The 15,637-nt window shown below is 30.1% G+C and overlaps 1 long non-coding RNA gene across 1 annotated transcript in view; it reads left to right on the top strand.

Annotated features, from left to right (window-relative positions):
- LOC136796924 (uncharacterized) overlaps positions 1 to 15,419 on the top strand; it is a 16,121-nt gene extending 702 nt beyond the window's left edge. The window contains exons 2-3 of the long non-coding RNA XR_010844718.1: positions 11,365 to 11,407; positions 15,249 to 15,419. This is a non-coding gene — a long non-coding RNA (uncharacterized lncRNA). The remainder of the gene's footprint in view (positions 1 to 11,364; positions 11,408 to 15,248) is intronic.
- Positions 15,420 to 15,637: the final 218 nt, after the last annotated feature.

Raw genomic sequence — 15,637 nt, 5'->3', positions numbered from 1 at the left:
ATTCTATAATAATCGACAATTAAATCTTGAAAATGGTAAACCGACTATTAAAAAAGATTTATAATGAAAAATCAGATTCTAGATGGTCCTGTAGTATTTAAAACATATATGTAGCTAAATTAACTTAAAACATGTTCTGATGAGAGAGTTTTATGGAATTAATTCAGAGATAATCAAGAACATTCATTTAAGGTTTGGCATATCAAATATTTGAGATAATGCGTCACCTTCGAATTCAAAAAATAAAATTGCTTTATGATTAAATGATTCAAATTAATTGAATTTATTTCATGTGAATATTTTAATTTGTTTTAATAGTTTACCACAAAATAGTTATGAGGGAATATATTGTAAATTTATTTAAGATAGATTAAAAGTATAATCAATGCAGTAAAATATAGAATGATAAAGTTACCTACCAATTTTCTATAACAACTATTTGTTTACTGATATGATTGGGGTTCAGAAGTATAATTTAATTGAAAATATTTGAGGGACACACAAGAGAAAAAATATACCAATTTATTTTGATATGACGTTTCATAAATTCGTTTTCATTCTTCTATGAAAGTAATTTATGGACATTTTAGGTCATTATGGCATTTCAATTCATAAAATAATTAATAATTGAAGTGAGAAAAAGAATTAAAAATATAAAGAAAATGTTATGAATAAGTTAATTTGAAGAAAGATTAACAAAACTATGAAGAGTATAAAGCGATTTAACAAAATAAGTATGATGAAAAATTATAGAAAACTGGTACTAAAATTATTTAGGGGTATCATATCAGGGTTTGTAGAATAAGGGAGTCATTTTAATGTTCAACAGGCTAATAAAATCTTTTAAGTTATTTTCTGGTATGGAAATATTCCGGCTGTAAGCTTATAAATATATAAAATACCCGAATTAATTCGTAATCATAAAATATTCAAACTATCTTTCGTGTACAATGACAAAAAGTTGAACATTTAGGTCGTTATGTAAAATGCAATAAATATTTATTGGTGTGAAATCACACAAAGAATAGTTTTCAAGTTCAAATTTTGTAATAAACAGTTGTTGAGTCGATATCGTTCCCGACACTTTCCTTTCCAAAAAGCAATTGATAATTGTGTAAATACTGATTTGTAAATATTTTGTATTGTTTCATAATCAACTATTAATTATATTTTTGAGCCTGCCAAAATAATAGTCAATTTCTCAAAAAAATTGCAGTTGTGTCTCCAATTTTTCCGGAGCGGCGATACGATGTTTATAATAACAATGGGTAACCTCATGGTTGTAGTTTAAAAGAAATTAAATTAAATTATGTGTTTGTTTTGCATCAAGCAGCTTTCACCATCACTTTATTTTGGGTACCTTCAAATAAATTTCTTCTTCAGTAGACTAATGAAAGTTTCGTGATTACTACACATTGCACTATATTTATTTATAAACTATTTTAATAAGATATTTGGCACCGTTCTTAACCATCTTAAACTTTAACTTTTCTAAAATCTTTGGATTTTCTATTTAACAGTATGCATCTATATTACTACTTTTATTTTCAGGAATTAGTTTTCGACCCGAGAAATATTTAATTTTCTTCTCATTTATGATAATTCACTTATTATCTATATTTATTAATTTTTATTACTAATATCTACACGCAAATATCATTTTCAAAACGTGTATGTCCATATTTTCGTAAAGTTTAATAGAATGAATTATAAATGCTTATATATGAAAATTGAAAAACATTCTATTTATAAACAGGAAAATGCCCGATAGAGATTTGAATTATGGTTAAAAAAGTATGGAAATCCAAACTTCTTAGGAGGGTACATTAAACACTACTTGATATCCAACTAATTTATAAGGGTGCCCGACGTGAGCACAGTCGAGAGGCCAACCAAAAGGTAGATGCGAATATTATTTCAGGATTTTATCGTTCGATTTTGAACGTTGAGGTTAGGAGGTGCAGACTACAGTAAAATTAGCATCTTCACCAAGCCTTTAAAAGATATTAATATGGCATAATGGAGCAACCAACTCTTTTAAGGAGAACAAATATGGCGGCTGGTTATTAATTTATAATGTATGGAACTCCATATATTATAAATTAATATCCTTATATAGTTATATAAGCATTGAAAACAAAGGCCTGTTATTGGCAGAAGTTGGAAATGTTTAGCCAAGAATATTTCTATAAACAAAAATTGCTACTGCCATATTGAGGCCTCGTTTATAGGTCATTTTAATCCAAGAAACGCTCTGACAAAATTGATTGAAGCACCAGGTTATAATAACTAAAAATTTCATCAATTAAACTACCGCTACAAGTCATATTTTTTATTTGATGAAACTCCTTTTTAAGCTTAATTTGTATTTATTTTTCTTAATAACAGGGACTTCTCTTTGGGCTCAGCTAATACGTTTGATGCGGATGAGGATCTTGCATTTGCCCATCAATCCTTCATCGCTAGTTACCACAGGATTATGATAATCCGTGCAGATTGGACGTCTTTGATCCGCTTCTCCCCCATGTTTATTAATCGCTCTACCGTCCAAAGCGGCGAGCTATCTGACCCTCGATTAAGTGGGAGTCAGGCAGGTATATAATGGAAAGCAGCATAGATTTTCTTTAGGGAAAGTTGACATGAAATCATGGTTGCTATTGGTTTTAAGGCGGCAGGAATGTAAGAGAGCATGTTATTGGCATTTATGAAAAATTAGGTAAATTGAAATTTTTTTTTATCTCAGAAACAAGGACAGTTTCAAATTATTTATATCCAATTTAGTCAGTTATACCCAAACGTTGCTATTGTAGCTTTTTGCAAAGAAATATTGATCTTCAGAGGTCAAAAGCATTGGATTCCTACAGAAATACGTTTGACAAGCATTGAACTTGTTTGGTTATTTTGAATTATTTCCCCAAAGTTTTTCTAAAATGTGTTACTATTGCAAACTAATAATTATTCATTTGGGATTCTTTTTATTGCTGGTCCTTTAGTTTTAGTTTGTATTTATTTATTTTTGTGGTATGAATGTGGTTATAACAATACGGTAAATAAAAAATGAAGTATAATCGAATTCTAAAACTGATGCTCTTTTACTAATCCTCGTCGGTTTGATGTTTCGGTTAGTCATTATTTCATCAGGCTTCTAAATCGATGGTTTTCTTAAAAATGGAAGGTCACCAAAAACATTTTTAAATGGATTTTAAGAAAAATATGCAATTACAGTTAAATTTGTATTTTTTATGTGTTTTAGTTGATTACAATGAAAAATAATAAGTACAGAATGCAAACATAGTTAACAGAAAAAGAAAAAATGCCTTAACAACTAAAAGAAATGATCAAGTGGTGAATATTTTTTTAATTGTTGTCAAATGATATGATTTACAAATGGTGAACAGAATCCTACGAATTGTTTTCATACAATTTTATAATTTTTGACACCTGCAGAAAACGTTAAAAGGTGTGTTCATTTTCTTCATCGCCTGAATCTGAAATTCTAATGCTAATACGCTGATGCATGGTTCACTAAAACAAGCAGGGCAAAGGAAAAAGATGTTTTGTTTAGTTTTGCGACGACTGCAACTGTTCTTGGTATATAAGGAGATTTTTTTTGTAGAAGCAACTGGGAAGCGACAACCTTGAGGTTTTCCCAATTTTCCAATTTTGACATCCCACATTTTTAGGTCCTTCTCTGCACCATCATATTCTTTAGAAGAGTCGAAGGAAGTTGACTCTGGGGTTGGGTGTAAAAGAGGAATAAACTTTTGTGGAGGAGATCAAAGGTTTTAATTTGAATTCGACATCCATAAAGCCCAAGTAAAGTAAATTACTTTATACCTACCGGTGTAACGGCTTTTTAAGTTGATTCTGGTTGCAGAAAAACTAAATCCAAATCAGTAAGTTCGGTAATAGTACTTAATAATACGTAGGTTTCGTCCAAACTTCGGTATTGAGGTTATCGCACCCGGTGAACGCAGAATAGTTCTCAGTGATAGCTGAGGTAGCCAATTGTTGTTGAAGGCAATGGACCTGCAACGGTCAACATCATGGTTTGCTTTTCTTCTGCAAAAAGATGTAAGTCTCATTGGCCTTAAACCAGAAGTACTTTGAAGGGAAAATGGCTCAAGAATATGTTCTAGTTATAATTATGATGTTATTGTCAACAATACCTTCATCCGATCGGGTCGTCATGATAAGAGAATATGTAGACCTACTTTATCTATTGAACAGTTTAAGTTCTAATATGACGAATGCCATATTGTGATGGTCCCAGCAGTCATAAAACTGGATGTTGTAAAAAGTTTTCCTTTCCGCAAAGCCTGGCGTACTGATAGCTAGAGCACTCCAACTAGACATATAAAATTATCCTATCACTGAGCTTTCAGTGGGCGAACCTACGAGCACAGAAAGTGAAATTTTTTAATGTCCGGCATTCCGACATTTGTTTAAAAAATTTTCTCGGCCAACATTTTCGAAAATTAATGAATCGCGGGAACGACCATAGACTCCTATAATTGCATAATTTTCACATGTACATGTGTGCATATTAATTTTGTTTTAATTAAGATAATAACTTTATATTCTTTATGAATTTAATCTAAAATTACAACGTTGTTTATTTGCCATTTTAAGAGAACTATTGATCCTTTTTTTTTTTTTAAATTGTTAGTAGAAATTTACAACTGTATTAAATTAAATATACATTTGGCAAAGTGGTGTGAAGTATATTACAATACTATGATGCAGTCTAGTGGAGAACCATGTCATTGCTGGAACTCCAATAATATTTCTACATAAGAAGGTCTTGAGGTCATCTCTTTTTGAAGCACCAAGGAGGATTTTCAGGAAATGAAGTGGAAGCAAGAAACAAGTGGATTTGGATGGTTAGGGAGCTATTCATGAAAAGATTGAAATCTGGTTGTGGTCAAATAGGCAACATGTCCAAACATTGAGTTCATTTATGACAATGGAGAGGACTGAGGATTAAACGAAGGATTTTGATTTGTAATGACTCATTGGAAGTAAACATTCTTTTTTGGGATGAAATTAATGCTAATTAAATTTCTTTCTAATTTTTTTTTGTCTGAAGGCTAAATATTTTTTGTTTTTGGTAAGGTACATTGATGATTTTGGATTGTAAGGATTCATTTATTCTTAGCATTCTTTTGTGGGCAGAAATTTCTTTCAAATTTATTCCATATGAGAGTTCTCGTATGTCAATATTTAGTTGACAATATTTTACAAGATAAAAGCCGATCATGAAAAATGTCGATGGTTTTAAGCAATTAAGTCGGTTGCGTAAGTTTTTTGAAACTGCGTATGTGAGTTTTTACTATTGATATAGGTCCTTAAGAAATTTTAGTTAATTAATCTTTTCCATGCATAGCTCCTTTTCTTTGTATAATTCAACGGGATTAAAAGGAGTAATATTAAAATATAGAATAAATTAAATTTGGCTGAAGTTTCACATAACTTATGGGTTTTCCCTATTCTGGTGCAGGAATATGTATTAATAACCTCAAACCGACAGGGATTTCATCAGTAGCCGTTTTTGTGTTTTATTCCTCTTTCAACTTCCATATATTAATCTGACCAGCAATAGTACAGGCACATGATATTAACTATTTCTATTTAATTAAAGAATTTTGCGAAAGTTTCCATGGAAATTCTAGGTGCGCATTACCCAACTAAAATTTGGACAATTATAGCTATTATTTAGACCAATTATAGCTAATCTACAGCGAACAATATTTTTATTGAACATTAAACACAACGTGGTTAAGGAAGTGTTTTGATTGGAGACAACCGGAATTTTTGGTCAGAAATTTATTTAAGATACAGGAAAATTTGTTAAATGCAAAAGGAAAATTATTTGGCCAATCTTAATAAATATTTTATTATTTAATTATTATTGTTATTTAATTATATAATAAATAGATATAAATATAATAATAAACCATTATATAAATTTTTATAATTTTATTGGTTTTATATTTTTCGCTTAGCTAATAATAACTAATACGAGTATACTATTAGTGTAGTACCCAAATAATTTATAGAATTTTAATTTCATATTATTTTTTAACCGAAATAGTCAGACATCAGCATTTCTTCTTAACTAATAATACTATTTGATTTAATATCAGGAGTTAGAAATACGGTAGTAAGGTGAAAATAAAAATAGATTTCCAAGAAGTAAAATTGTGAGAAAAATATTGGAATAAGAATTATAAAACGTTTAATGACACATTTTTAATGAATTTATCTGACTTTTTTTTCAGAACAAAATTTATAAACGGGGTATTAACTTTAATTAAATTGTATTTAATAAATAATTTGAAGTTTTAAATTAAAATTAATGCTCATCATAGTTTACAAAGAATCGTTATTTTATTAATAATTTTGGTAAAAGCCGGGATAACATAACAGTTGATGTAAATTGATAAGCTAAAAATGTTTACTTTTTAATTGATTTAATAAAATATGGATGAATATTCAACGGCTAAAAACTATTTCGCTATCAGAAAATGGAAATTATGTTTTACCCATTTTGTTTGCCTGCGCCGTTATACCTTGCTTAAAATATTACGGAGGCATCCTATCACCTAGGGATTTAACCCTTCATAACTAATTAACGGTAGCGGCTGATGAAAATTTATAGTTTTATTCTTGTTTAAAATGGATTTAGCGGAAAATGAAACTGTTATTTTCTGGTATTTATATATCGAAAAATATGGAATATTATGAATTATTACGTAATTTTGTTTTTGGTTAATAAATTTTATCCACTACTTCGTCTAATAAATATATTGCCGTTGTCGTAAATTTTAAATGTATTTCGTTTAAAATTGTATTAAATTTTTGGTTAAAAGTAAATAATCATTAAGAATGAATATATAAAATGAAGGGAAATTTAAAAAAATATATTATTGAGAATATAGGAAATTAATTGCGAAAGTGAAACGCAATATTACCGTACAATATAACTAAGATATCATTATTTTTTTCATTATGTTTTATCGACATGGCTAAGTAGTATGTACAAATAATAATACGTTTTTATAAAAGAAAATATTGTATAAATTTGAGAGCTTCAGTGAATCTCGAGGTGCTGGATCTGGTGGATTCTAGTTGAACATCTAGTTTCTCTCGCTACAGGAGTTATACCTGGGTTCTGCATGTTGATACCTGGAATCTGATTTCATAGATTAACCTTTATGCCAACTTCTAATTTAAATGAAATGGTAAAATGAGAAATCTGTAAAATTTTATTTATTCAATGGAAAACAATATTAGTAAACTTACATCTAGTGACCATTGGAAAGGGAGTATTGGTATATATTTATTTTTAAAAAATAAATGATACATTTACATAAATTCGTTCAATTTACATAGATTGGTACATATATAAGATGTAGTAAATAAATTATGTAATAGGTACTATTTCTGCAAAAATATCCAGCCGTCTAAAAGCGGTCAGTATGTAGCATTAAACCTAGTTTTTAATCCTTCATTACAGTTTTACAAATTGATTTTTTTTTTTTAATTCAGAACTAAAATGGTTGTTGTTTACGGGAGATATAATATTTTATAAATTCTCTTAAGCTTAGGTGCGCACACCAACATATTCAAATTTGTTTTAAGGCAGCTATACTTTAACGTGTAAAAGAGTAACATGGAGAGACATTGAAGCAAATGGTGCCTGGAGTGCAATATGCCTTCACGTGAGCTGTAGCGGATGTGGCATGGATTAGGTTAACGGTAGTCCTCTTGCGATGCGCCTGCCTCCCTAATGGGGTTCGACGTCGCTTATCCAATAAAATACAGAAATTTATTGTATTCTTTTAGGATCCTGGAAAAGTATTTTATCTGTAAGAAAAAACCTGAACATATTTGATGGATATTACATTACTTTACAGTTAGCGGAATTACTTAAGTCAACATTAATTTACTTATTAAAGTTAACAATAGGACAAGTAAATTAATTTCTTAATTCTACTTTTTTAATACCAGGGTGGAGACGAGAGTCTACTAAAAATGCAGATAATAATCAATTTGCTATTCATTGATGGTCTTTATCAACGATATAATTCTAGGTAGCAACAAAAGAGAATTAATTAATAATAATTCGATCAGAATCAGGAAAATTGATTTGGAAACTTTGAATATAGGAAAGTGATGAAAATTAGTGAATGCATCGGCCCTTTTTCAACTGGTCCCAATTATTGCTCGATAAACCTGAGCTGACCTCACTTTCGGCCACCGTGACCTTCATGTAGTGATATGGTAAGATAAGTCAAATAAAGAGAGATAAATTTTCCTAGATTTTGCGAGAGAGTTGTCGACTAAGTTTTGTTAGTTAACGCTAAACGTTGAAGAAAAAGAAGAAAATACTTCTAAAAAAAGTATCAAATAGAATTTTCGCAGGCTGTAAGTCCTGCAATGTGTTTAAAAATTATTGATGAACTTAAAGAATGCGTTGACTTGCTTTCACAGTCACTTCGTCAGCGGTTTCTGGAAATGGGATAATGCCCAAGAGTTGGGACGCAGTTGGAGATTGGCTTGTGGTCAATGCCCAGAAAACTTTGCTGACCGCAAGACGCCTGGACAGTTTCCGAAGGAATTGGATGTTAAGAACAAGTTCTCCTAGATAGAATTCAAAGAGAAGAATCTTCTATGAGTGTGGAAACTCAACAACTATTGATAAAATATACAGAAATAGTATTTCGATTATCTAGTTATATGTTATAAAAATTTTGGCTACGTCAAATCGCGTTTGAACCCCTCAACTTACAAACGAACAATTAAATATACATTTATATGTAATTTCAGGTAGCATCTAGCTTAGTTCAACTCCAACTAAATAAATGTCTGATATCATTTTGAAAAATGGTTTGATTTCAAATCACACTCTGTAGGATTAATTTTTTTTTAGTTATTTGAAAAAAAAATAGTATGCTGTGAAATATTTCTTTAAATAAGATATTTAATATAAATTTAAAATTACTGTTCTTACCCATACCGTTTTTATTTGTCTAGTTGCTAGATTAAATGAATATCAATTTCTAATTAAAATGAATATAAACAAAAAAAATATTTACTTTGAAACTCACAATCTTAAGAAAAAATGTACTCGCATTTAAATAATAAATTTTATTTAATTTTAATCATATACAAAAGAAACCCAAAATTAATTGTGATATTGATTATCACCACCCAAAAACATGAAAACATGCCAAGTTCAACTTTATATTTATTAATACGATATAAGTTTGTAAATGGAATAAATAGTTTAAGGTTTAATACTCTAATAATTATTTTAGTAATTCGTTAATTCAATTAAATACTTTAACAAAATATGGATCTAATCTAATTTTCATTCGTAAAAATCGAAAAAGCTTATTTTTTTATTAAATATTAAATATACCAGGGGAGTAATGAAATTGAGGACAAGAAAATTTAGTGAAAACAAAATGTTTAATGTCAACAATTTGAGAGCCTCAGCATTTTCCAAGAAATCCTAAGAAAAAAAAAACTAAAACAGCCCCTAGTACTAAGTACAAACGTACATAGTAATTGTTTACAGTAATCAAATTATGTTTTTAAGTAATTTAAGTAATTTTTTCTATCATAGAAAAACAACGCAAAGGAAAAATATAAATAACTCTTTTCGACTATCCTCTAGGTTTCTCACTGAAGGAGCAAACACAGCATCTATTAACATGTCGCCATATCGGTGATTTGCTTGAATAGTGTCATATCTGACAAATAAAAAAATCGTTTTATTTTTTATTTGACATACTCGATAGATTGTACCGTGGACTGTGGTTGCTTTTGACAGGGCTGCTACCTACTACCTTTGAGATAGTCTTATGAGCCCACAGCAGAAAAAGAAATACCTGGATACAGTAATATCTTTGGAACACTTCCATTTCAAAATTAAATTAAAATTTTACTTTGGGTCAGGTGTGTTACTATTTAAGCAAATCAGTAATATATATAAAGCCTTATCTAACATAATATCTAATGTGTCAGTTCTGCTTTGCATTTGATAAGAATTTTTACAAAAAAAATGTTATCTGCTACAATAACTCTTATAACCACCAACATACGTAATATATGAGGTTGAAGAATATGTTATGAAAATCTTGGCATCATTAGGGTTTATTTATTTTAATTTCATGCACTCCAGGCCCGAGCACCTGTTTTACCGACATTAAAATCTCATTAGGGAACTTGACGTCGAGAGATTTGTTTAATTTTTCTATTTGTATTCTTACTAAATAAGGTCATGGTTTTCGTAAACATTAAAATAAAATAACGTATTTGATAAATAGATTTTCCCATCCAGCTGTAATTTAAATAATAAATACGTTGTTTCGAGGCAGGTCTATGATAAAAAACTTACTTGTTTATTCGTCGAGTATTTGTTAAAAAATGTTAAACAAATGAAGTTTTAAAGGTCTTTGTAAGATTTTTTCACTTAATATTTTTCGAGATAAATTATATGCTTGTAAAATTTAAAAAAATATATTAAGATACCCTATGTATCTATGTATATATATGTATTAAGATACCCCAATTAATAATAAAATTAATATCTCTGTTGTCTCCTCGCAATTTTTTTCTGTTAGGAATTATTTATAAGAGCTCTTATGCACACGGAGGTACTAAAAGAAATTTCTCAGCAAACTTACGAGTTTACTTTATATCACTCCCTGGGTTGCAATACAATACAATGGAACGTCGCGCTGTGGATTACAGTTTCTAGTTTGTTGAAGATGAGTGATCAATAGACCAATCTGTTGCTGGTGGGAAAGGTTGAAAAATAATTTTATATAATTTTTACTTTCCTAGATATTCGAAGAAAAATTAAACGAAAGGATGGTTAGAAGTCAGGAACGTCATGAAACCTGTTTAGCAGCAACAAAGATTGTTGAAGTGGTTACTTCTGAAGATTGTTTTCAAGGTATTGGTGTACCCAAAACCTTACTATTCTTCTCCTTCTGAGATAATAATACAACTTGATGGTTTCATCATTGGTCTGGTCTACAAAATACATCCAAGCTCGATATTCATGACGACACTGAACGAACTAGAGATTTTAATTGTTGATGAGTAACATTGTGTGGGAAGTCACGTCTCTACTAAGTATGTAACTAATCAGTAACTCGAGTTACCAACTGGTTAATTTCCTTTCTAGTAGCTTCGTGTAAAGTGAGCCTTTGTTAAAAAATGGTAAAACATTTTTCGGAATAAAAACAAATGTTTTCTCATTAATGTTTAGCAAATTTTGTGTATTATATAATAATAAAACTGGATTTATTTTAATACTATTGTAATCGGATTTTGCTTCTGTTTCAGCACACAGAGAAACCTTTTTGGCACCTCACAAAAGTAATTATGAGTAAGTTATTAAATCAATTAGATTGTTCATCGGAATATGTTATAGATTTTCTAATGGAATAGACTTAATATTAAATTATAGTATTAAATTTATTTTGCATGAATTAATATAATATATTTTTATATATTTCATTATCAATAGAATGGCCCGGTTGGTCTTATGTGGGGTTTATAGCAATTAAATTTGTTTCTAGCTGATAAAAAAATTCTTTATACCCTGTGCAAAACATACCTTTTACGAATTATAATGCAATAGTTGTTGAAAATATAGTGAGTAGCTCAGTTAGACATTGTTTCCGTGTTGCAGCTTCAGTAGCTTTCCAATACTGATGCTCTTGCAAAACTGGCTGGCAACATGTTAATTTGGTTTCATAAAAAAAAAAAAAAAAAACTACAAAGCACCATAAGCGCTTAGTTTCGAACAGGGCCAACATTGCTGGAATCAGTTATAATAAAACTTTTTTTTTTCTTTTTTTCAATGCATTGAGATTATTCCGTATTATCAATTTGGTTTTCAATATAGTCATTCTACTTCTCACCAACTGGAAGGCTATCAAAATTTTTAACAAACGGTTTTTAATTGAAGAAGCACACCCTGGTTGCGCTCTCGGACTTCCAACAAGCGTTCGATAAGGTCTGGTATCAAGGTCTCCTATACAAGCTAAAGCGGGTGGACACTCCAAAGTACTTATACGATATTCTGAGGTCATCCCTCAACGGCAGAACATTTTCTGTTAAAATAAATAACAATCATTCTATCCCCAGACAAATCCTTGCCAGTACTCCACAAGGTTCAGTCCTTTCTCCCTTTCTGTTCATCTTCTATGTTCACGACATCAGTCCACACATACCTCCATAGCTATGTTGGCAGATGATACAGCAGTGTTCTCTCAACATAATGACATAATAATATCTAGAAATACTTTGCAGTCACTTTAATGCACTAGAACAATACTTCAATAATGGATGATTAGTCTGAACATTGAAAAATGTAGTTCTAAAGGTTTATACTCTCAGAGACCCACCAAAATTTATCCTCAAAGGTAAAAATGTAAAATGAAATCCTGCCGCTGAAACAATAAGATACCTTGAAAATTCACCTCAATCGCCGTCTTACCTGGAATCACCATATCAACATTAAAATAATTCAAACCTACGCAAGGTTAGCAATGCTGTATCCTATCCTAAACAGAAAAAACAAATTAAAATCAGAAATGGCTATTCTTGTTTGTGAAATGACAATTCTTAGGCCACTGCTAATGTATGGCTGTGAAGTCTAGGGAGCGGCATTCTTTACGAAAAGGAAAAAATTACAATATTTTCAAAATAAAGTCGTAAGAATTGCAGTGGATACTCCTTGGTTTATAAGAAACAGCCAATTACATCGGAAATTTCATATAGAGACAATAGAGGATTACTTAAAAAAATGTTCACGATGTTCCACTCCCAGTTACCAACAGTCAAAGGAGCAGTGACCTACAACTTGGGAAACCCATTCACAATCCGAAGACTGAACCCAGGCTGCTGCAAGATATCCTCTTATAAATCCTATATTTATCAGTTCTGTTATTATCACTCTGTTATCTACCTCTTACATTGACCATGTATGGCACACCAAGCCGATCTGCTATTAAAAAAAAAACAATAATCAAACTGGGCCAAGTCCAGTGGAGCCAATCACAGTAGCATATATACTACATAACCATGGTAAATTTCACTAAACCTTTTGGTTAAATGGTCACTATATTATTTTAACCATTTTCTCGATCTCCTGAAAACTATTGCAAAGTGGACCTGGCCGTAGTATACTAACCAACTCATATGATCTTAATACCCCAGGTTACAATTTTTGATCGAGTTGATATTATTGGTTTAATTAATACTACTGAATGTCAATTTATTATCAAATAAATAAACTAAAGCTGGTTCAATTACTCTTTTGATACCAAATAGCACGGTGTTCTATATTCAAGAACTTGTTGAATCCCACTTCTTGAAGTAGTTAAACATAATTTTTCTCTGGTATCAAAGTATGATATCTTATTCACCAGACTTATGTCTAAAATATATTTATATGTGCCTGTTTGCAAGTAAGCCCTATTTGGTCTTATTTGTCTTTTTATAAACGGTAATAACTCAGTAGTCACACTATCCAAATCGGTGAAGGGTGGGGGTCTAAGGCGCTGGCTGCTCAACTGCAACATTGTTGCGTCTTGCGGTAACTGAGCACCTAACAGCCCAGAGGGAGGTTCTACTTCAGCACGACTAGGTACAAAAGAAAGGTAGCAAAAAAAAAAAACGAGAGGTTACCACTTTCGCTAGCCTTTAAAATGTTTCATGTTATTTGACATTCGTAATAAGTAATTTGGTTCGATTGGTTATAGATGAGTTAATGTAAAGTGACCTATAAAATATGATTAAAAATGATTTATTACACAATAAATAATAATTAACTTGAATAAATTAATTACTGAATATGCCTAATTTATTTTTATCTCCTTTTTTGTACATTTAATTGATGTGTGATCACAAATTTTAAACAATATGAGAGAAAAATGATATTCCAACTTTAATATAATGTTGAACCATGAAAACTAAAAGATTTTTATTCTTTGTTAATTTAGGATATTAACTTAAACATTTAAGTTATAATTTTTAGCACCCATCCCTACAAAAACGAAATTCTGCAGAATTTATGAATTTTAGCAGTTCAAGGATCAGGTTTTTTTATGCGCTCCAGTGCATTCCCCGGCGGAACAAAAAATGCAATATTTACGAGCAGCAAAGCCCAGCTACATAAATTAACTAAAAACTGCTCCAATCCTAATTCATGTGGTACATTCCCGCCATCGTAAATATTTGGGCTTGTTGCTACGGAATGATCAGGTTTCCCATCATTATTTGGTATTTTAAAATATTATATATTTATTTCCACTCAAAATCACTTAGTCACGACAACCATCACATTTTCCAACATATCTGATCAATTATAAGATCCTCAAAAATACCATAATACCAATCTCTAATCTTATCTTTTTACGTACATTGCTTTAACGGAATAAATAAAGTAAGTCAAATTTTGATGAGCTTGTTATGTTTATCTGTGCCTTGGTCAATATATGAATATATAAAATTATGAATTTTGGTTTAAAACATATTTCAATGTTTTGGATTAAATTTAGCCCTTATCAAGCATTCGTGTAAAAAAAAAAAATTAAATCTCAAAATTTGAGGTTTTACTTTCAGGATAGATGAGTCCAAAAATAAAAAAAATGCCGTCCACCGTCCGCGTTTATTTTCACAGAATATAACACCTTTTTTTTGTTTTGTTTTTTGTTAAATTGAAACCTAAGTCACTGATCACACAAAGATAATTTTTACTATTCACCGTGTTGCTTCAAAATGATGGCTGGTCAGAGGGTCTATACGTTTAAATACAGGTCAGTTGAGAAGGTAAAGGAAAATATAAAGTATTTGTGGATCACTCTACAAAACCTTTAAAAATATGTTTGCTTAGGTAATAACTGGTAATCAACAAAAATATTTTCTACATACGGTTAAAATTTGTTTTTTATGTCGTCACTTCTGTGAAACATTCAAATAAAAAGAAACTGTATATGATTTAAGAAAAATAAAAATTATTTTTTCCTTCTTTAGACATTTCAAACTACTTCTTCAAGTCACAAATGATTATATTGGTATCCTACTAAAGTATGGTTGAAAAGATATGTCTCTAGGATTCTGCGTTCATTTTTTAGTTTGTTTAGAGCAATACATTTTAAATATAGTTTAAATACTTGCATACAAATAAATATACGTAACATTTAGGTATTTTGTTTCAGGACCGACGAAAAATCAGTCACTGCTCACTATAAGTCCCGAGGCTACGAATATATGGTGTACACCAACGAAATGCAAGAATTGCTTAAAGTACTAATTGGGTTAGTCAAAGATTAGAGAACTTTGATAAAAAAATTTATTTAAAATAAATAAATGGTGTATTATCATTATAATCATATATCATAAATAGAAATTCCATTATTGAAGGGTAGAATATCTGCCTGGTTTCTTGTATTGCTTCGAATTCCTTAACTATTGAATAAGAAATGTGGAAAACATTTTCTTGGTAATTTATAACAGGAATTAGTTTAATTTAATCTTTGATGATATTTAACACTTTATACAATTCAGGTAATTACTTCCATATATAAATCTGGATATATGCCTAACT

This window comes from Halyomorpha halys, unplaced genomic scaffold, assembly GCF_000696795.3.
Source record: "Halyomorpha halys isolate HHAL.00 unplaced genomic scaffold, Hhal_1.1 Scaffold103.1, whole genome shotgun sequence".
Taxonomy (NCBI): domain Eukaryota; kingdom Metazoa; phylum Arthropoda; class Insecta; order Hemiptera; family Pentatomidae; genus Halyomorpha; species Halyomorpha halys.
This window is presented reverse-complemented; position numbering and strand designations above follow the sequence as displayed.